Raw genomic sequence first — 21,131 nt, forward strand, 5'->3', positions numbered from 1 at the left:
TTGAACCACCAGAGGGATAAGAATGCTTCTCCCCTGATGTCAGGACCAAGTTCACTCGCTGGCTGAGCTTAAAGAAATAAATGGGTGAGAAAGATAAGTAACAATCTTTTTGTGCTGTCATTATTTGATCCGGCAAATTTACGTTTACATCCCTTCTCGATCACCTGCCTATCCTCCCTCTCGTACTGTCTCCAAGCTTTCTCTATTTGTGAGCCAATCGCCTCTTCCGTTTGGTTCCCACCCCCAGCAATCCTAGTTTAAACTCTCCCCAATAGCCTTAGCAAACATCCCTGCCAGGATATGGGGTCCCCCTGGGATTCAAATGCAACCTGTCCTTTTTGTACAGGTCACTGTTGCCCCAAAAGAGGTCCCAATGATGCAGAAATCTGAATCTCTGCCCCCTGCTCCAATCCCTCAGCCACACATTTATCCTCCACCTCACTCTAATCCTATACTCACTGTCGTGTGGCACAGGCAGTAATCCAGGCACTACCTTTGTGGTCCTGCTTCTCAAATTCCTTCCTAACTCCCTGCAGTCTACTTTCAGGACCTCCTCCCTTTTCCTGCCTATGTCGTTGGTACAAATATGTACCATGACTTCTGGCTGTTCTCCTTCCCACTTCAGGATTTCTTGGACACGATCGGAAACATCCCGGACCCTGGCACCTGGGAGGCAAACTAACATCTGTGCTTCTTTCCTGCCTCCACAGAATTGCCTGTCTGACCCCTAACTATAGAGTCCCCTATCACTGCTGCCATCCTCTTCCTTTCCTTACCCTTCTGAGCCACAGGTCCACTGTTGCTTACCCAGGTAGGCCTTCCTTCCCAACAATACTCAAGCAGGAGTACTTATTATCATGGGGTACAGCCTCTCTTGACTGTTACCCACTTATCTGTCTCCTCAGGCCCCGGTGTGACTACCTGCCTATAGCTCCTTTCCCTCACTCTCCCTGACCAGATGAAGGCCATCAAGCTGCATCTCCAGTTCCCTAACACAGTCCCTAAGGAGCTGCAGCTCCATGTACCTGGTGCAGAAGTGGCTGTCTGGGGGTGCTGAGAATCTCACGGACCTCCCACATCTGAGGATTTCCACTTTTCTGATCATGTGAAAGAATCAATTGGAGTGGGGGTGGGGGAGAGTGGACAAATTTTTAAAAGTGCACCCAGGATACCTTTCAAGCCACTGTGTAGTAGTGACCAGAATCAGCTTTTTTTGAAGTAGATCAAACCTTGGGACATAACCTGGCAAGCAGATTGTCAGAGGAAGAACATTCCATTGGTAGTGAGATGTTTTAAGGTTGATGCGGAGACCAGCAAGGAAAGGAAATTGAGGTCCTGAAACTGGGAAAGGCTGATTTCAATATAATGAAACAAATGTGGCGACCCACTTCCCAGCGCACTCGAACCGACTCACAAAGTAGCGCGCGCCGGCATTGAGGCCGGTCCCAAAGAGGGCGCCAAGTCTGCTTCACCAGCAAGGGGGAAAACCCTCGTGCGGGACAGGGCTGTGAATACGCCCGAGGAGGGCGGGAACAGGAAAGCTTTAAAGCGAGGCCGCGAAGTTTGAATAAACCTCTTTTGCAACTGCAGCTCACCGACTACGTGTCGTTATTTCAGCGCTGCGTGTAGCACACCGCTACAATTGGTGACCCCGACGGCCCAAACGATATTTGGACCGGAGATGAACAACACCGCATCTGTTCATGCAGTTTCGTGAAAACTACCAAGCTTCTGGAAGCTGCAACCTCACCTATGGTTCCAGCAAGCAGAAGCCCAATTCCACATTCGGCAGATAACCTCAGATGCCACACGTTACTACTACGTGGTGAGCTCCCTCGACCAGGAGACAGCCGCCCAGGTTGAGGAGTTCATACAGTCGCCCCCGGAGGACGGCAAATACACAGAATTCAAAGCCCTGCTCATAAGGACTTTCGGACTCTCACGGCGCGAGCGAGCTGCCAGCTTACTGCACCTGGATGGTTTGGGGGACAGGCCACCGTCGGCTTTGATGAACGAGATGCTGTCCCTGGCCGAAGGACACAAGACCTGCCCCATGTTTGAGCAGGCGTTCCTGGAGCAGCTGCCCGAGGACATAACGCCTGCTGCTGTCCGACGCGGATTTCAGCAACCCCTGGAAGGTGGCGGCCCGGGCAGACGTGCTGTGGAAAGCCAAGAAGGAGAGTGGGGCATCCGTCGCACAGATCACCAGACCAGGCCCGGCCACAGAGCCCACTAACCCCAGAGGCAGGGGTGAGGAGACCAACGAACAATGGTGCTTCTACCATCAGTGGTGGGGCACAGAAGCCCGCCGCTGTAGCCCGCCCTGCAAGTTCCCGGGAAACGTCAGGGCCAGCCGCCGCTGATGGCTACGGTGGCTGGCCATCGGGATAGCTTCCTGTATGTCTGGGACAAGCAGTCGGGACGCCGCTTTTTGGTCGACACCGGAGCTGAGATCAGCGTCTTACCTCCGACAAGTTACGACACCCACAACAGAGAACCAGGTCCCACCCTGAGGGCCACGAACGGCAGCACAGTAAGGACCTACGGCACCTATACAGTGCAGCTACAGTTCGGCTCCAGCCGGTTCACGTGGGACTTCACACTGGCTGCCGTAGCCCAACCGCTCCTGGGTGCGGATTTTTTGCCAGCTCACAGCCTACTGGTCGACCTGCCCAGGAAGAGACTGGTCCACGCCAAGACCTTTCAAACGTTCTCCCTGGGTGAAGCCCAGTTGCCGCCCCACACCTAGACTCCATCACGCTGTCCGACAATGACTACACCAGAGTCCTGGCGGATTTCCCATCGGTTCGGGCACCGCAGTTCACGGCAGCCATGCCCAGACACGCTGTACAGCACCACATCCTGACACAAGGACCACCCCTCCACGCCCGTGGTCGGCGGCTTCCCCCGGACAAGCTCCGACTGGCGAAGGAGTTCAAGAGGATGGAGTAATTGGGGATCATACGGCGGTCCGACAGCCCATGGGCCTCCCCCCTGCACATGGTGCCCAAAGTAACAGGGGGCTAGAGACCATGCGACGACTACCGCAGACTGAACGAGGCTACAACACCGGACCGCTACCCTGTGCCGCACATTCAGGACTTTGCAGCAAACCTGCATGGCGCACGGATCTTCTCCAAGGTAGACCTTGTCAGGGGATACCATCAAATCCTAATGCATCCGGACGACGTCCCCAAAACGGCACTCATCACCCCATTCTGCCTTTTCGAGTTCCTCTGCATGTCGTTCAGCCTAAAGAATGTCGCACAGACGTTTCAGCGGTTAATGGACGCAGTGGGGCGCGACCTGGACTTCGCTTTCATCTATTTGGACGACATCCTCATAGCTAGCAGTAGTCGTCAGGAGCATCTGTCCCACCTCCATTAACTCTACACCTGACTGAGTGAATACGGCCTAACAATCAACCCAGCCAAATGCCAGTTCGGGCTCGACACCATTGACTTCCTGGGCCACAGGATTACTAAAGACAGGGCAACCCCTCTGCCCACCAAGGTAGATGCGGTCCGCCATTTCCCCCGACCCAACACAATCAAAGGCCTTCAGGAATTCGTGGGTATGGTAAATTTCTACCACCGTTTCCTCCCTTCAGCAGCCCGAATCATGCGCCCCCTGTTCGCCCTGATGTCGGGTAAGGGCAAGGACATTATCTGGGACAAGGAGTCCGCCGCCGCTTTAATTAAAACCAAAGAAGCCTTGGCAAACGCCGCAATGCTAGTGCACCCCAGAACGGATGTCCCTACCGCCCTCACAGTGGACGCATCTAACATGGCAGTCGGTGGAGTGCTGGAACAACTCATCGAGGGTCACTGGCAACCCCAGGCGTTTTTCAGCAAACACCTACCACCACCCCAGCTCAAATTCAGTGCTTTCAACCGGGAACTGTTGGCGCTATACCTAGCAATCCGGCATTTCAGGTACTTCTTAGAAGGTAGGCCCTTCACCGTGTTCACGGACCACAAACCGCTTACCTTTGCATTCACGAAAGCATCCAACTCCTGGTCGTCCCGCCAGCAGCGACATCTGTCCTACATCTCCAAATACACGATGCATGTCCGGCATGTCTCGAGAAAGGACAATGTCCTGGCGGACGCCCTCTCCCGCCCTAACATCCAAGCCCTGTCCCAGGGGGTAGACTATGAAGCGCTGGCAGAGGCGCTGCAGGCAGAGGAGGAGATCCTTAGTTACAGAACCGCAGTCTCTGGTTTGTAGGTCCAGGACCTCCCCGCAGGCCCAGGTGAGAGGACCCTACTCTGTGACATCACCACCAGCCAGCCCCGCCCTGTCGTCCCGGCGGCGGCGCGTTTTCGACTCCATTCATAACTTAGCGCACCCCTCCATCAGGACAACCGTCCGGATGGTAGCCAACAGGTTCGTTTGGCATGGACTCCGCAAGCAGGTCAGTGAATGGCCAAAACGTGCATGCACTGCCAAACAGCCAAGGTGCAGCAGCACACCAAAGCCCTGCTGCAGCAGTTCCACCCCACCCACTGGCGTTTCAACCACATTCATGTGGATATCGTGGGCCCCCTGCCAGTGTTGCGAGGAGCGCAGCACCTCCTATCGTAGACCGGTTCACAAGATGGCCAGAGGCGGTCCCGCTCACCGACACCACCTCCGAAACTTGCGCCCGAGCACTGATTGCAACCTGGGTATCTTGCTTTGGTGTACCGGCCCACATTACCTCCGACAGAGGTGCTCAGTTCACCTCTAGCCTGTGGTCAGCTGTGGCCAACCTTTTGGGCACACAGCTGTACCACACAACTGCCTACCACTCACAGTCGAACGGACTAGTGGAGCGTTTCCACCGTCACCTGAAGTTGGCTCTCATGGCCCGCCTCACAGGGCCTAACTGGGTGGACGAGCTTCCCTGCGTCCTGCTCGGAATCTGCATGGCACCCAAAGAGGATCTGCACACCTCGTCGGCCGAGTTGGTGTACGGCGCACCCCTGGTCATCCCAGGAGAGTTCATACCAGCCCCAAGGGGGCAAGAGGAAAAACCCACAGCAGTCCTGGACAGACTACGCGAGAGGCTCGGTAACCTGGCCCCCATACTGACTTCACAGCACAGACAGATCCCAACCTGCATACCCAAAGACCTGCAAAACTGTAAGTTTGTTTTTGTATGACGGGGCGGACATCAGGCACCGACCACTACAGCGGCCCTACGAGGGGCCATTTACGGTGATCAGAAACAATGGGTCCACGTACGTTCTGGACATTGGGGGGAAAGAGGAGGTTTTCACAGTGGATCGACTCAAACCAGCCCATGTGGACTTGGTGCAGCCGGTCAAGGTTCAGGCACCGCGGCGCAGAGGCAGACCTCCCAAACAGAGTCAGACATCCTAAACAGAGTCTGACCCAGACTGAGGACATTGGGGGGGGGGGGTTATGTGGTGACCCACTTCCCAGCGCACTCGAACCGGCTCACAAAGTGGCGCGCGCCGGCATTGAGGCCGGTACCAAGGAGGGCACCAAGCCTGCTTCACCAGCAAGGGAAAAAGCCCACGCGCAGGACGGGACTGTGAATACGTGCCCCCTACAGTATTCCCACCTGGGGAGGGCGGGAACAGGAAGGCTTTAAAGCGAGGCCGCGAAGTTTGAATAATCCTCTTTCGCGACTACGTGTCCTTATCTCAGCGCTGCGTGTAGCACACCGCTACACAAAAGCAGTTTATATCTGGTACATTGCAAGAGAAGATGATATTCATTTAAGAGGCATTTAGACAGTTAAATATGCAAGACTCAGAAAGATACAGGTGTACTGCGTGCAGTACAGGTGTACTCGGAGGGCAGAGCAAAGTCAAGATGGCGCTAAACGGTGACTCCTTTCCTTGCATCTTCGAAACAGTTCTATTTCTATCTTTGATGTCTCTTTTTCTTCCCCTTTTCAAGGTTCTTCTGAAGACCCTGACCCGGAGTTACACTCTGACTTCAGTTCTTTGCTGGAATGGGACCTATGCTCAGGGCCTCACAACTGGCCATTTTTCAATATCCCAAGGACACAGCCTGGAAGACTAGCACACCTTCAGAGAGCCGGATTTTCGTGGCTCTGGAGATGGGCTGATTGAAGGCTGGTGTCCCTGACTGAGGCATTGTGGGAGAACACAAAGCATTGGGAGCAAGGGGTTAGCTGCCATGGACTGTGTCCAGCCACCTGTGCCCAAGGGCCGACTCTCTGGGCTGAGAGCTCAGAAAAAGTGACGCAATAGACTTTTAACATCATAAATCAACAAGTTGTTTGTCATGTCTCCCCTCTCACTGTGAAATGGGGACACCTCTTTTTCTCTTATTAGGGAGAGAGCCTGTGGTATGTCAAATTATCAGGTGAACGAGTAGTCTTTGGGGTATTGCAAGTCTGTGTCTTTATTGATGTTTTGCTGCACACTTCAGTGCTCAGTGGAGGGCATTGATGCTTTTTTGCTGGTGGGGGGGGCTTCATTTTCTTGCCACTGCTTGTTTGTGGGGGGGATGCTGGAGTTCTGGGGTTCTAATGTTAACTGTCATTCATTCTTTGGGGTACTCCTCTGTTTTTGTGGATGCTTGCGAAGAAAAAGAATTTCAGGATGTATAGTGCAAACTTTTCTGACATGAAATGTACCTATTGAAATGGGATTGGTGTAGTTGTAGAAAAAGTATGGCATAAATGTGATGCCTCTTTCTATGCAATGTACTAAATTTTGCAAAAGTGAAGTGGAAGAAACTACATACAGCTAATTCTATAATGACCTATGGTAGGTGTTCAAAAATTAGTCACTGGAAGTTCAGGGAAATATTTGCATTAAAAGATCTCCAGGTGTCAAAGGACACTTGACGGTTGAATTAAAAAAAAAACAACTTATGGCAAATTAATGGAATACTAAATAGGTGAGACTTTATATGAGTATAATGTGTGAAGACACAAGAAGTGCAGATGATGCTAGAACTCTTCAGAAAACACACACACACAAAGGCTGGAGGAACTCAGCAGTCAGGCAGCATCTATGGAGGGAGATGATCAATCAATTTTTAGGACTGAGATCCTTCATGAGGGCTGGAAAGGACGAGTGCAGAAGCCAGTAGGGGAAGGTGGCAAGTTGGCAGGTGATAGCTGAGGGGAGAAAGTTTGGTGGGTAGGGAGGGCAGATGACAGGAAATGATACAAGAAGCCAGGTGAAACAAAGTGAAGAAGAAATCTGATAGGAAAGGACAGTGGACCATGGGAACCAGAGGGAGGTGATAGGTATGTCTCTTCCCCTGCCTTATGACCTGGCCATCACTTCTTTTCCTGCCCTAAGGAACAGGGATACTGGTTAAAAAGGCATATTGGAAACTTAAATTTATTTCCTAGGGCATAGAATACGAGAGTGTGAGATTATGGCACAGCCACATACACTAATTAAAACACAATGCAATATTAATGCTATACTATAGGAAGGATGCCATGGCATTGGAGTGAGTGCAAAGGAGATTCACATCAGCACAGACTGGATAGGTTGGAATTGACTTCTTTAGAGCAGCCAAGGCTGAAGAATAACCTTACTGACAACGTAAATTTTAAGGAATTCAGATAGCAGATGGTGAGTGGTAGATGGGAGAATTTTCTCCCCTAGACAGAGGACCAGAGTGCACAGATTTAAGGTAAAAGGCAGAAAATTTAGAGGAGATTTGTGGATTTTTCCTCACTCAGAGGGTGGTTGAAGCCTTGACTACACTGCCCAAGTGGTAATGAAGAGAAGTACTCTATATAAAGTTTTAGTAGTAGTGCAATAAGTGCTGTAAAGACAATGAAATAGAACACTACCAGCCAAGAGTTGAGAAATGCATCAGCACAAACAGATGCTTGAAGGCCAGGCACAGTGTCTGAAAGCTCCAATAATAAGTGCATGAGTGCCCTGACAGGGAAAGGATATGGGCTAAATGAAAGGGTTTGTTGCGAGAGTAGGAGGCAATCAGGGAGCAGGGCACGAGGGTGGGCATGGGAGAAAACTGAGTGAAAAGGGTTCAGAAAAAGGTTGGATTGTTGGGTCTCAGGTTCAAAGTGAGGAAGGACTGAAGTATGGACAATGGACCCATGAGTGAAAGCAAGCGTGCATATGTGTGCGTGTGCGTAAATAAATGTTACTCTTTAGAATCATGTTAAGATGTAGTAAACAACACAATAATTTGATACTTTGCATGACTTTCACAGTGAAGACACTTCTAACAAATTAGCCCCAGCTTTAATTTTTTATATCAATTTCACTCTTTCAACAACTCTACAACACTTCAGTTTCTTTGTACACATGTACATTTCTTTGGCACGACTGTGCAAGTGTGTGAAAGTTGGCCCGTGAGACAGCGGGAGAGTTTAAAAAGCGAGCAGATTGAGAAGGGGCAGTCATTTCTTCGGCAGTTTGAATGGAGCACGACTGCGCAAGTGCGTGAAAGTCGGCCCGTGAGACAGCGGGAGAGTTTAAAAAGCAAGGAGATTAACAGAGCGGGCAACGTAGTAGTGGGAGACAAAGTAGGAAGGCTTTGGCTCAAGAGGCTTCAGCGAACAGAGGCTGAGGATGAGCTTGCTCCCAGTGAGGTAAGGCCAGGTAAGTTCCTTTAATAACTTTAATTAGCTGAGGAGTAGGTAATGGAGGCAGCAGTTAGGGCAGTCGAGTGCTCCGTTTATAGCATATATGTCAAACTCAAGGCCCGCGGGCCAAATCCGACCCACGGTGGAATTATCTTTGGCCCGCGAGATAATATCTAATTACTATTAAAGCTGGCCCCAGTAATTGAAGCGCCTATGGCGTATGATATGGCTAATGCTGAGTTTATTCAGGTACCAGGTTTTCAGGGTTTTTAGTGTTTATTCGGCAGTCTTCTTCATAAGAAACGGAATTTGTAAAGTGAAACACTTTGTAGTTATAGCAGAGACTGAGACACATGAGAGCAGGCTGAAAAAACGGAGGCAATGAAAGCTGCGTTCGCACGCGTCCGACTGATCCGGCCCGCATGAAGCTGCATTTTGCTCAATCCGGCCCGTGACCTAAAATGAGGTTGACACCCCTGGTTTATAGTATGTGGGAAGTCAGGGCGAGCACAATTGTCCCTGCTGACTACACCTGTAAAAGGTGCATCCAGCTGCAGCTCCTGACAAACCGAGTTAGGGAACTCTAGCTGGAGCTGGATGAACTTCAGATCATTCGGGAAGCAGAGGCAGAAATAAACAGGAGTTACAGGGAGATAATCATCCCAAAAAGTCAGGAGGCAGGTAGCTGGGTGACTGTCAGGAGAGGGAAGGGGAATAGACAGGAAGAGCAGAGCACCCCTGTGGTCATTCTCATCAATAATAAGTATACCATTTTGGATACTGTTGGTGGGGACGACCTACCAGGGACAAGTTGCAGTAGCCGCATCTCTGGCACCGAGACTGGACTCTCAGCTCAGAAGGGAAGGAGGGAAAAGAGGAGAGCAGTAGTGATAAGGGATTTAACAGTTAGGCAGACAGATAAGAGGTTCTACGGAAGAGATCAAGAATCATGGATGGTCTGTTGCCTCCCTGGTGCCAGGGTTTGCGATACCTCTGATCGAGTTCTCAGTATTCTCAAGAGGGAGGGTGTTGTGATGGAAATGAGAAAGATTCTTTGGGTCTCAAAGGCTCTCTGGTTACAGAGGGTGAGCAGCCAGATGTCATGGTCCATGTAGGGACCAATGACGTGGATAGGAAGGAGGAGGAGGTCCTGCAAAGAGAATTTAGGGAGTTAGGTGCAAAGTTGAAGGACAGGACCTCCAGGGTTGCAATCTCAGGATTGCTACCCATGCCACGTGCTGGTGAGGCTAGAAATAGGAAGATAATGTAGCTAAATGCGTGGCTAAGGAGTTGGTGTAGGAGGGAGGGCTTCATGTTTCTGGACAGTTGGGCCTTGTTCCAGGGAAGGTGGGACCTGTTCCGATGGGACGGGTTGCACCTGAACTGGAGGTGGACTAACATCCTTGTGGGATGGTTTGCTAGTGCTGCTCCGGGGGTTTAGACTAGATTTGCAGGGGGAGGGGAACCAGAGTGTTAGAGCAGATAGTGAGATGGAGGAGGATAAAGGTCATGCGAAAGCTGCAAGTATAGTACATGGAGTAAAGCCAGATCTAATGTATAAAGAGACTTTGAGGAAAGAGAAACAGAAGGGTGTAAAAGTAGTAAGGTAGAAGGGCTAAAGTGCGTGTACTTCAATGCAAGAAGCATCAGGAACAAAGGTGATGAACTGAGAGTTTGGATACATACATGGAATTATGATGTAGTGGCCATTACAGAGACTTGGCTGGCACCAGGGCAGGAATGGATTCTCAAATTTCCTGGATCTCAGTGCTTTAAAAGGAATAGAGAGGGGGAAAAAGGGAGAAGGGGTGGCATTACTGGTCAGGGATACTATTACAGCTACATAAAGGGTGGGTAATATAGCAGGATCCTCTTTTGAGTCAGTATGGGTAGAAGTCAGGAACAGGAAGGGAGCAGTTACTCTACTGGGAGTATTCTATAGGCCCCCTGGTAGCAGCAGAGGTACTGAGGAGCAGACTGGGAGGCAGATTTTGGAAAGGTGCAAAAATAACAGGGTTGTTATCATGGGTGACTTTATATATTAATATTGATTGGGACCTGATTAGTTTCAATGGTTTAGACAGGGCAGAGTCTGTTCAGTGTGTCCAGGATGAATTCCTGTCACAATATCTTGACAGGCTGACTAGGGGGAATGCCATACTAGATCTAGTATTAGGTAACGAACCGGGTCAGGTCACAGATCTCTCAGTGGGTGAGCATCTGGGGGACAGTGACCACTGCTCCTTGGCCTTTAACATTATCATGGAAAAGGACAGAATCAGAGAGGGCAGGAAAATTTTTAATTGGAGAAGGGCAAATTATGAGGCTATAAGGCTAGAACTTGCGGGTGTGAATTGGGATGATGTTTTTGCAGGGAAATGTACTATGAACATGTGATCGATGTTTAGGGATCCCTTGCAGGATGTTAGGGATAAATTTGTCCCAGTGAGGAAGATGAAGAATGGTAGAGTGAAGGAACCATGGGTGACAAGTGAGGTGGGGAATCTAGTCAGATGGAAGAAGGCAGCATACATGAGGTTTAGGAAGCAAGGATCAGATGGGTCTATTCAGGAATATAGGGTAGCAAGAAAGGAGCTTAAGAAGGGCTGAGAAGAGCAAGAAGGGGGCATGAGAGGGCCCTGACAAGTAGGGTAAAGGAAAACCCCAAGGCATTCTTCAATTATGTGAAGAACGAAAGGTTGACAGGAGTGAAGGTAGGACCGATTAGAGATAAAAGTGGGAAGATGTGCCTGGAGACTGTGGAAGTGAGCAAGGTCCTCAATGAATACTTCTCTTCAGTATTCATCAATGAGAGGGAACTTGATGACAGTAAGGACAATATGAGTGAGGTTGATGTTCTGGAGCATGTTGATATTAAGGGAGAAGAGGTGTTGGAGTTGTTAAAATACATTAGGACGGATAAGTCCCCAGGGCCTGACAGAATATTCCCCAGGCTGCTCCACGAGGCAAGGGAAGAGACTGCTGAGCCTCTAGCTAGGATCTTTGATGTCCTCGTTGTCCACAGGAATGGTACCGAATGTTGTCCCCTTGAGTACATTCGGATTGCAGGGTTGTGACTAGTGGTGTTCCACAAAGATCGGTTCGGGACCTCTCCTTCTCGTGATTTTTATTAACGACCTGGATGTGGGGGTAGAAGGGTGGGTTAGCAAGTTTGCAGACGACACAAAGGTTGGTGGTGTTGTGGATAGTGTTGAGGATTGTCGAAGATTGCAGAGAGATATTGATAAGATGCAGAAGTGGGCTGAGAAGTGGCAGATGGAGTTCAATCCAGAGAAGTGTGAGGTGGTACACTTTGGAAGGACAAACTCCAAGGCAGAATACAAAGTAAATGGCAGGATACTTGGTGGTGTGGAGGAACAGAGGGATCTGGGGGTACATGTCCACAGATCTCTGAAAGTTGCCTCACAGGTAGTTAGGGTAGTTAAGAAAGCTTATGGAATGTTAGCTTTCATAAGTCGAGGGATAGAGTTTAAGAGTCGCGGGGTAATGATGCAGCTCTATAAAACTCTGGTTAGGCCACACTTGGAGTACTGTGTCCAGTTCTGGTTGCCTCACTATAGGAAGGATGTGGAAGCATTGGAAAGAGTACAGAGGAGTTTTACCAGGATCCTGCCTGTTTTAGAGAGTATGCATTATGATCAGAGATTAAGGGAGCTAGGGCTTTACTCTTTGGTGAGGAGACATGATAGAGGTATACAAGATATTAAGAGGAATAGATAGAGTGGACAGCCAGCGCCTCTTCCCCAGGGCACCACTGCTCAACACAGGAGGACATGGCTTTAAAGTAAGGGGTGGGAAGTTCAAGGGGGATATTAGAGGAAGGTTTTTTTTTTACTCAGAGAGTGGTTGGTGGGTGGAATGAACTGCCTGAGTCAGTGGTGGAGGCAGATACACTAGTGAAATTTAAGAGACTACTAGACAGGTATATGGAGGAATCTAAGGTGGGGGATTATATGAGAGGCAAGGTTTAAGGGTGAGCACAACACTGTGGGCTGAAGGGCCTGTACTGTGCTGTATTGTTCTAAGTTCTATGTCCAAAATGGTTTACAGAGAATTCTGAAAAAAAAATCAATCCTTGATTTTTTGACCCATTATTTTCCCAGTAATGCTCAGGGCTACACATTCACTTTTGTCATGCAACTTTTTTCATTAAAATCTCTTCAATGAACATTTTGAAAATAAACTTAAAGGAAAGAAGAAACAGGGTTATTAGACTTTATTGACTTTCAGCATGAGACTATTATTTGACTGTGCCCAGTAATACATTTCCCCTTTTAACATTCCTGCCTTATGAATAGGTAACCAAGGAAATTATTCAGTTCAGGGTTAATCTGGAGCCAATTACACCTCATAAGTAAAAGTTTAAATTTGCTAATGGAGACAGCCAGCTTTAATTTAGTCTGCTAAAAGTAATTAAATAGTTGAGTAAATCTTCTGGCCATAGCATTATACTACACACAACAGATTCCAGAAGATTGACTTTATCAGGGCATAAGACAAATGAACAACTAAACAATCAAAATCTATCTTAATTAAGTCAGGCCCAGAACAAAATGTTTGTACAAAACTATAATCACACATGGCCTGGAGGAAGGTGGCAGAGAATTGAACCTTTTCCAGCATTATTGTAATGACTCAACTTCATTAAGAATATGTTAAATTATGTAGCTTATAAGATAACAATAGTTAGAGCTCTAAATGGGTTGCTTTTATTGTAAGTTAGTCCATGATTTATTATTTATCTTGTAGGGTAGATAGTACGTGTGTCTAATATAGTACCATCATCAAATATAAATTTTAACTCTTGACGGTGTAGGAATGCCTAAAATGTTTGCTCTCAAATCAGCACAAAACTATAGCTTCTCTTTATAATTGGAAAATATGCAATTGTAATTAGTAATCAGAATTAGTTAGTTATCTGCCATATCTAATTTTGAGCTATAAAGCTTTCTAATTGAGACATTTGTTTTATGGCAGTTTAAAAAAAACTCTTCTTACCTCAATTTTAAGCACTGTTAATGGAACCTATATTTCAAACGAGCACTGGAGGCTTAAAAAACAAATGTTTTGTTCCATCAGTGAAATCCTTTTAATAAAAAATGGTCACGTGTAAAATTACTTCCATCTCACTGCCTCAGTGAAAACAATGATTGATCTTGAACATTTTTAGATAGCATGTTTCCTGAAGAAACAAATACTTTCACAAAGTTTTTGCACTGCAAGCCTTTGATATGTAACCGAGTATGAAGCTGGGGTAATGCCTTCTCTGCTGCTGCCTGATAAGGTCTTTGAAAATACTTACTACATTACAGCAGTAGCAATCAAGAAATCCTGACTGATTGCTAGCTCAAAGTAAATTTCCAAAATAATTCAAATTTAAACCTTATTTTAAAGGGAGAAGGAAAACAACCCATTGCAAATGTTTGGAAGTTGCCACAACAAAATACCCCCTTTATAAGGTCAATCCAACTTTCTTCTTAGAATTCACCTTCAAATGATTGATCAACTGCATATTACATCTCCGTCTTGATAGCATGAACATTAATTTCTCTAACTTCCGCAATTTCTTCCTATCCCCCCTATGTTTCCATTCCCTTCTCTGGCTCTCCCTTTGCCACTTTTCTCCTCACCTGTCCATCACCTCCCTCCCTTTCTTCCAAGGTCCACTGTCCCCTCCTATCAGATTACTTCTTCAGCCCTTTACCATGTCTATAAAACACCTACCAGCTTCATCCCTCCTCCCCCACCCACCCCAACATGGTTTCATCTATCACCTAGATGGTACCCCCCCCCCCCCCAATTTATCTTGGTGTCTTCCCCCTTCCTTTCCAGCCTTGATGATAGGTCTCGGCTTGAAATGTCCGCTGTTTACTCCTCTCCACTGATGCTGCTTAACCTGTTGAGTTGCTCTAGCATTTTGTATGTACTGTTTGATCAACTATTTCCTTTGAATAATTAAGTCAAACTCCTTTTTCTCCCCTTTAATTGAGTTTCTCCTTTAAATATAACTATAGTCAATTTTCAGATATTCCGTCTACTTAGTCAAATGATATTCTAAATATGACTAACCTTGAAAAGTTGATAACAAATAACATTAGGTGCTTGACTCAAAAGAATGAGAGGACTCTTAAAAAAAAAACTCAGTAAAGGTTCTGGAAGTAAGTATAAAATGTAAACCTTATCCAATCTGACACCCCAACGTAAGCTCTTTAATTTTTCCCTGGTACCCCATCCAAACTTAACACATATGGTCGGGTCTGTCAGGCTTGGTTAAGTAGTCCGGTTCTGCTCATAATTACAGGCCACCTCAAGTCAACAGACACAAAGTATATCCATTACATTGCAAACCAGCTTTTCTAGGAATGTAAAGGTACAGTTTGCGTGCAACTCATTATAATGACTCTGGCTTTGCACCAATCTTACTGTGACAAATTCACACACTGCATCAGACTAGTCCTGGCACCAAGTAATCAACTGAGAGGTGGGGGTGGGGGAGAATAACAGGCATTGGCTCAGAACACAGGATATAAATTATATAAGATAGTAAAACACAACTGCACAAAACAAGGCAGTGCGAAAGAAAAATATAATCAGAGGTGAATAAGACTTTCACAGTGAATGACAGAGCCCTGGGGAGTGGTGCAGAACAGAAGGGGCTTTGAATACATGTGAATACATTCCCTGAATGTGAAGGTATGGGCAAGCAAACAGGGTGATTAGCCTTCCAAAGTCAGGACACTGAGTGTAAAAGTTGGAAGGTCATGGTGCACTTGCACAGGACAGTGGTGAGACCACACTTGGAGAAATGTGTTCCGATTTGGTTATCCTGCCTCAGCAATGATGTTATTTAACTGTAAAGAATGCAAAAAAATTACACGGACTTTGGCAGAATTTGAGGGACTAAGTTATAAGGAGAGTTGGACAGGCTATATATTTATTTCTTGCAACATTGGAGACAGAGGTGACCTGATGGAAATGTATAAAACCACTGGGGGCATAGATAGCAGGAATGCACTTGGTCTTTTTTCCCAGGGTTGGGGAATCTAGAACCAGAGCACGTAGATATATGGGGAGGAGGGAAAAAAATTAATAGGTACTGAGGGGCAACATGGGTAATTACATATGTATACGGAATGAACTCCCAGCCGATGTGGTTGAGGCAGGTACGAAAAAATACCTGCCACATTGTCTTTTAAAAATGTACTTTTTCTCAACCACTTCCTCTGGACCCATTTTATGGACAGGAAATGTTTAGAAGTTATGGGCCAAATACTGGCAAATGGGACAAGCTTGCTTGGGCATCTTGTTTGGCATGGACTAGTCGAGCTGAAGGGCCTGTTTCTATACCATAGAACTACAAAATCCTTCATACCTGCAGTGGGAACAAGGGGTTTGCTTTTAGAGCAAGGTATGAAAAAAGGTGCTGCTTCCATAAAAAGGACGGAGAAGGCAGAGCTTGGAGTGTTAATGGCGCCTAACAGCAACTCCTTTTCTTGCATCTTCAGAAACAGCTCCATTTCCACCTTTAATATCTTTATTTTTCCCTTTCAGGGTTCTTTTGAAGACCCTGATGTGGAGTTAAACGCAGGCTTCGGTTCTTTCCGGGAATGGGACCCATTCTCGGGGTTCCACGATTGGCTGTTATTCGACATGCCAAGGGTTTTGCTTGAGAGTCTCGCTCGTGTTTGTAAGTCTAAGTTCTTGGGGCTCTGGAGATGGGCGGATCGAGGGTTGGTGTCATAGCAGGAGATTCGTCTGTCGTTGCAGCGGCTGGAAAATCTTACGCTGTGGGCCCGAAGACTCGAGGCCTTTGCGATCTTCGGACACAGAGCTCGAAAAGAGCAACGAAACGGACTTTTAACATCGTAAACCAGCGGGTGGTTGTTATGTCTCCTGCTCACTGTGAAAATGGGGGACACCTCCCTCTCCTTTAGTAGGGAGAAAGAGAACCTGTGGTTTGTTGAATGTTGGATGAAATGCGAAGCCTTTGGAGTAACTGTGGTCTGTGTCTTTGCTATCACTTAGCACATGCTTGGGCTCATGACGGTACTATTTTTTTGCTGGTGGGGGGAGGGGGGTTGTTGCTTGCTGCCACTTACGCACGGGAAGAGGGAACTGGGGAGGGACTTTGGCGTTCTCATGTTTAACTGTCGTTCATTCTTTGGGGCACTTCTCTGTTTTTGTGGATGTTTGTGAAGAAAAAGCATTTCAGGATGTGTATTGTATACATTTCTCTGACATTAAATTGGACCTTTGAACCTTTTATTATGTAGTCTGAGTCATAGAGGCAGCCAAAAAACAAAACATTGCAAATGGTAGATGAAGCCTCTCTAATCCTCCAACTCGAGCTTACTTATCTGTCCAATCAAATTTCACCTCAATTGCAGTTGAGTCAGTGACACTGCACCTTCACAAGATCCGGTTACCCAGTTTCATTCTTCAACTACAGTGCTTTCAGTGTGGAGTCTGCATTGTAATTTTGAGACTATGTGGTGCGCTAATTTCCTCCCACATCCAAAAGATGAATGGATTGGGAGATTAACTGACTAACTCAAGTGGCAGTGCGTAGCGAGCAGTACAATCTGGGGAAATTTAAAGGAGCACAGGAAGAATGAAATGGGATTAGTGCAATACATGCTCAATCATTACCGACTCAGGAGCCTGTTCCTGTGCTGTATGTGCCCAAAATTCTATGATTCTCATCTTTATATACTTGAAAGGAATTAAACATCATGCTATTGTCAGCAAACACCCTACTCTGACCTTAAAAGGGAAAGGTCTTTGATGAAGCAGCTAAGGGTGAGTAATGTTTTGGCGTGAGATGACTGTCCTCTGACAACCAGCACTATTTTCCTTTGTGTCAGGAATGAACCTTCAAATGCCCATCTGAAATCCCACATGAGAATATCAAAAGTGGGCACCTTCTTGAATCACTAACTGTCTAGCACTATTCATCAAGCAACATCTGTGGAAGGGGAAATCAGATAACATCTCAGGTCAAAAACTCATCATTAGTAATGAGATATAGTGATACACATATAAAATGCTGGAGGAACTCAGCAGGTCAGGCAGCATCTATGGAGGGAAATAAAACAGCTGACATTTCAGACTGAGACCCTACATCAAGACTGGGAAGAAAGCAGGCAGGAGTCAGTATAAAAGGGTGGGAAGGAGCTGGAATTGCTGGGTGAATCTAAGTGAGAGGGGGACAGTGGGGGAAAGGAATACTTCGAGAAGCTGAGAGTTGAAGGAGGTTTCCAGAGATGCTGTTTAATTGGCTGAGTACTTACAACATTTTTGTTTTTGATTCTAGTATCTTCACTTTTATATGTTTGCCGTATATGACTAGATGAGGTGTGACAGGAAATTTTTGATTTGGTGTTTAGCCAGATGTCATCCTGCTTCACCAGTTTGGCATCTTCTATGCAGATATCCCCGGTATTACTCCTACAATGGTTTCCAATACACCTGACTGAACTGGAATAAATTTCTGGGCATGATAGTATGCAAAAGACGGACAGGAAGCAACACATTTGATGCCAATTTTGTCCCTGATGATCAATTCTATAGGTTTCCCTACCAGGGAGTCGAGACTGATTAACCTCCATTTGGTGAGTTTATCCTTTTGAATATAGCTATCTACATTTTCTCCAGTGCTCTGGCATTACCCTTGTGATTATATTGGATTCAAAGATCAAGTCTAATTGCACAACAATTTTCATCTTTAAATCTCATGTGGGGTAGGTGACTTAATGTACAGACAGGTCTGTTTCCTCCCCCCATAAATGCTGCAAGAGTTGACTTTAAATTATCTACAGACTACTCTTTGCAAAAAAAATCTTTCTCGGAGGGTTTGGAGTTTACACCAGGATACCATTATATGCAAAATTCAACTTGCATTTCCAAAAGCAATGTTATGTTATATAACTACTGTCATAGAGCACCTTTGGCAAAAAGCAGGTATCGGTGCATGAATACTGAACCTTTACAAAGCTGACATTTCCACTTAAGGGCAGCAGCAATTTATAACTTTTGCCTATTAACTGGGAAAACAATTTTGTGGTTATAATGCAAAAGGCTGGGTTTTCAGCACTAAAGGGGAAAATCATGCTGTGCACATTTGCAAGAAAATATATAGATTTCACTTCAATTGTACCTTTTAAGGTTGCAGTTTTTTCCCTTTAATCACAGCACTGTTCAGATTAACTATCTTCCTATTTGCAGTGTCAGTGTGGGCAGGACTGCAAGAAAGACTGGAAAGTGTTTATACCCCCATGGTCTGTGAAGGGCAGTGTATCAGCATAAATTCTACATCAGTTCACAATGAATTTTCATTACTGGAATTTCTGCCAGTCTCTATTTATTAAATGCCTAATGCAACTACTATTATCACTATTTTACTTTTAATCAGTGAGCACTCTCTAAGAAATTTCCAACTCTCCTTCATGATGGTAAAAACCTAACTGATTCCATTATCATTCCAAGTTATCGTTCCAGGCTGAAAGCCACAGACTAATGTGGTTATTTAATTTTCCGAAATAGTTTTAGTGGTTTAGTTTACACTGGAGGAGGATGGGAGCTAAAGGCAGCTTTGACAAATGAAATGACTCACAGACATCATAGCATTAAGAATTTCTCCAAGTCTAAGGTTCAAACAACTCAGCATTTTCTAAGACAGAAAAGCATGCAAAATGTAGTTGAATATTTTCAAGCTGGAAATAGCTATTTTGCCTATGGAAAGGTGAGTATCCATTAAATATTTCAGCTTAAGAGCACACCCATGTGTTATAAGAAATATGTAGTTTCCAGAGTATTTTAAGTGCCAGAAAATCTTAAAGCACTGGAAGAAAAGAATGAACTTTATCTGCAAGTGGGCAAGGTTCAATGACATTTAGCCCAAGGAAACCCCAGTGCAGTATAAACTTAGTTTATTGTTAATATCATGTGTTATTTCTCTTAATTTCCTTGCAAATGCTCCAAGTCCAAATACTGAACCACTTTCACCTTTTGTTACATCTTTCCAAGAGATATCAAGTATTTATCTGAATGATTCTTGCATATATTTCATCTTCTCTCCCAGTGATCCTTTTAGCTCTCAGTAAACTGAAAATTAGCTAGAGGGGCATGATGCACTACCTTCAATATATTATAAGTAATACAGCAGCTTCTGATGTATATTGCCTATTTTCTTTGACAAGCTAAATAGATGTTGGGACTCTCATGCCATTGATGTGAGAATTAAATCTAATGTGGTTTTATTCACTGTTCCATATGCATATATGAAATACTTTGCTTACTTTAAAAATAATTATGTTAGTTAAGAATTAGTAAAATAACAACCAGTACAATAGTCTAATAATTATACTTTAAAGCTGATAGATACTCATACCTGGAATCCAGTACATTCTCAATGACTACTCAATACTACATAAATTAATCTGCACAGAACTTTCTTGTGAACCTTAGTTTCCCCACTGTAATGGTGTTTAAAAAGCACTTTTAAAGTCTTCAGTTTTCTCACATATGCCATAGTTGAAGTCCTTGCCTATGTGCATTCTATTGTCATTTCACTTTTGACTTTGTAAAACACTTAATATATCTCAGATATATGAAGAATAAAGCCTCTACCATGATTCTATAATGTTTCGTGAAAATACCTCAGGATTCACTAATTCCAGTGAGGGAAAAAAATTCAACCATTCCGCTATATTTCATACTGAAGTTGTGCTTGTTACAGTGGTCTCCAGGAGATTTGGAATAAGATTAAGAGAATTCTGATTGATCTTGCAACCAAAATTAGAATGGGACCCTGGTGCTTATTTGGGCAGCTGAAGTAAACAGCCTAAAACTCAATAGAGTAGAAATAGTAAAGTGCGGGAGGAAAAGCCAGACACAAAAGACACTCCAAATGTTTTTTGGCTTTATGCTGAAACTCAATCTAAACCTAGAAGAGTATAAATCTGATTGAGAGTTTCTACTATATGTTCAGCATCTGCAAGAGAATGGTGTATTTGGAATTACAGACAAAAATTGTTGGATATCGTTCATGAAAATGCTTTACACCACCAGGCTTGCTAAGTGTATCTGCTATATTACTGAAAGCAACCTGACTTTAAAACATAAAAAACACTCTCCTTGCTTGAACATTGGAGTAGAACATAATGGATAATCCTGATGCTGGTATTTAATTAATTGAATTCATCAATAATATTGTTGTACATATTACATGATCTCACCACATCTCTCACTGATCAGCCAAATTATGGGGTGATTAAAAATGATAAGCAAGATTCCATTACCAAAGGCAGCAGCTATTGACTTAACTGATGATTGTGTATTGCTGATGGAAGTGAATAGCAACATCCACAGATGAGAATGCTGTTTCTTCTGTCAGGCTATTTAAGCACGATGATTTTAAGGAGATAAGTTCAATATTCCAAGCAATAGAAAATTGCTGCACTAAAATAGCATGTAATTAAATAAAATCTTCTTTCTACAACTAGAACAACTATCAAGGCATCTATCTTCAATTTAGAAATGGCATCAT

General features: G+C 45.3%; 1 protein-coding gene across 2 annotated transcripts in view; it reads right to left on the minus strand.

Moving 5' to 3' along the window:
• The window catches only part of fam124b (family with sequence similarity 124B), a 59,867-nt gene that overhangs the window by 23,830 nt on the left and 14,906 nt on the right, over nt 1-21,131 (minus strand). The gene's annotated exons all lie outside the window — the stretch shown is intronic.

This window comes from Hemitrygon akajei, chromosome 3, assembly GCF_048418815.1.
Source record: "Hemitrygon akajei chromosome 3, sHemAka1.3, whole genome shotgun sequence".
NCBI classification, from domain to species: domain Eukaryota; kingdom Metazoa; phylum Chordata; class Chondrichthyes; order Myliobatiformes; family Dasyatidae; genus Hemitrygon; species Hemitrygon akajei.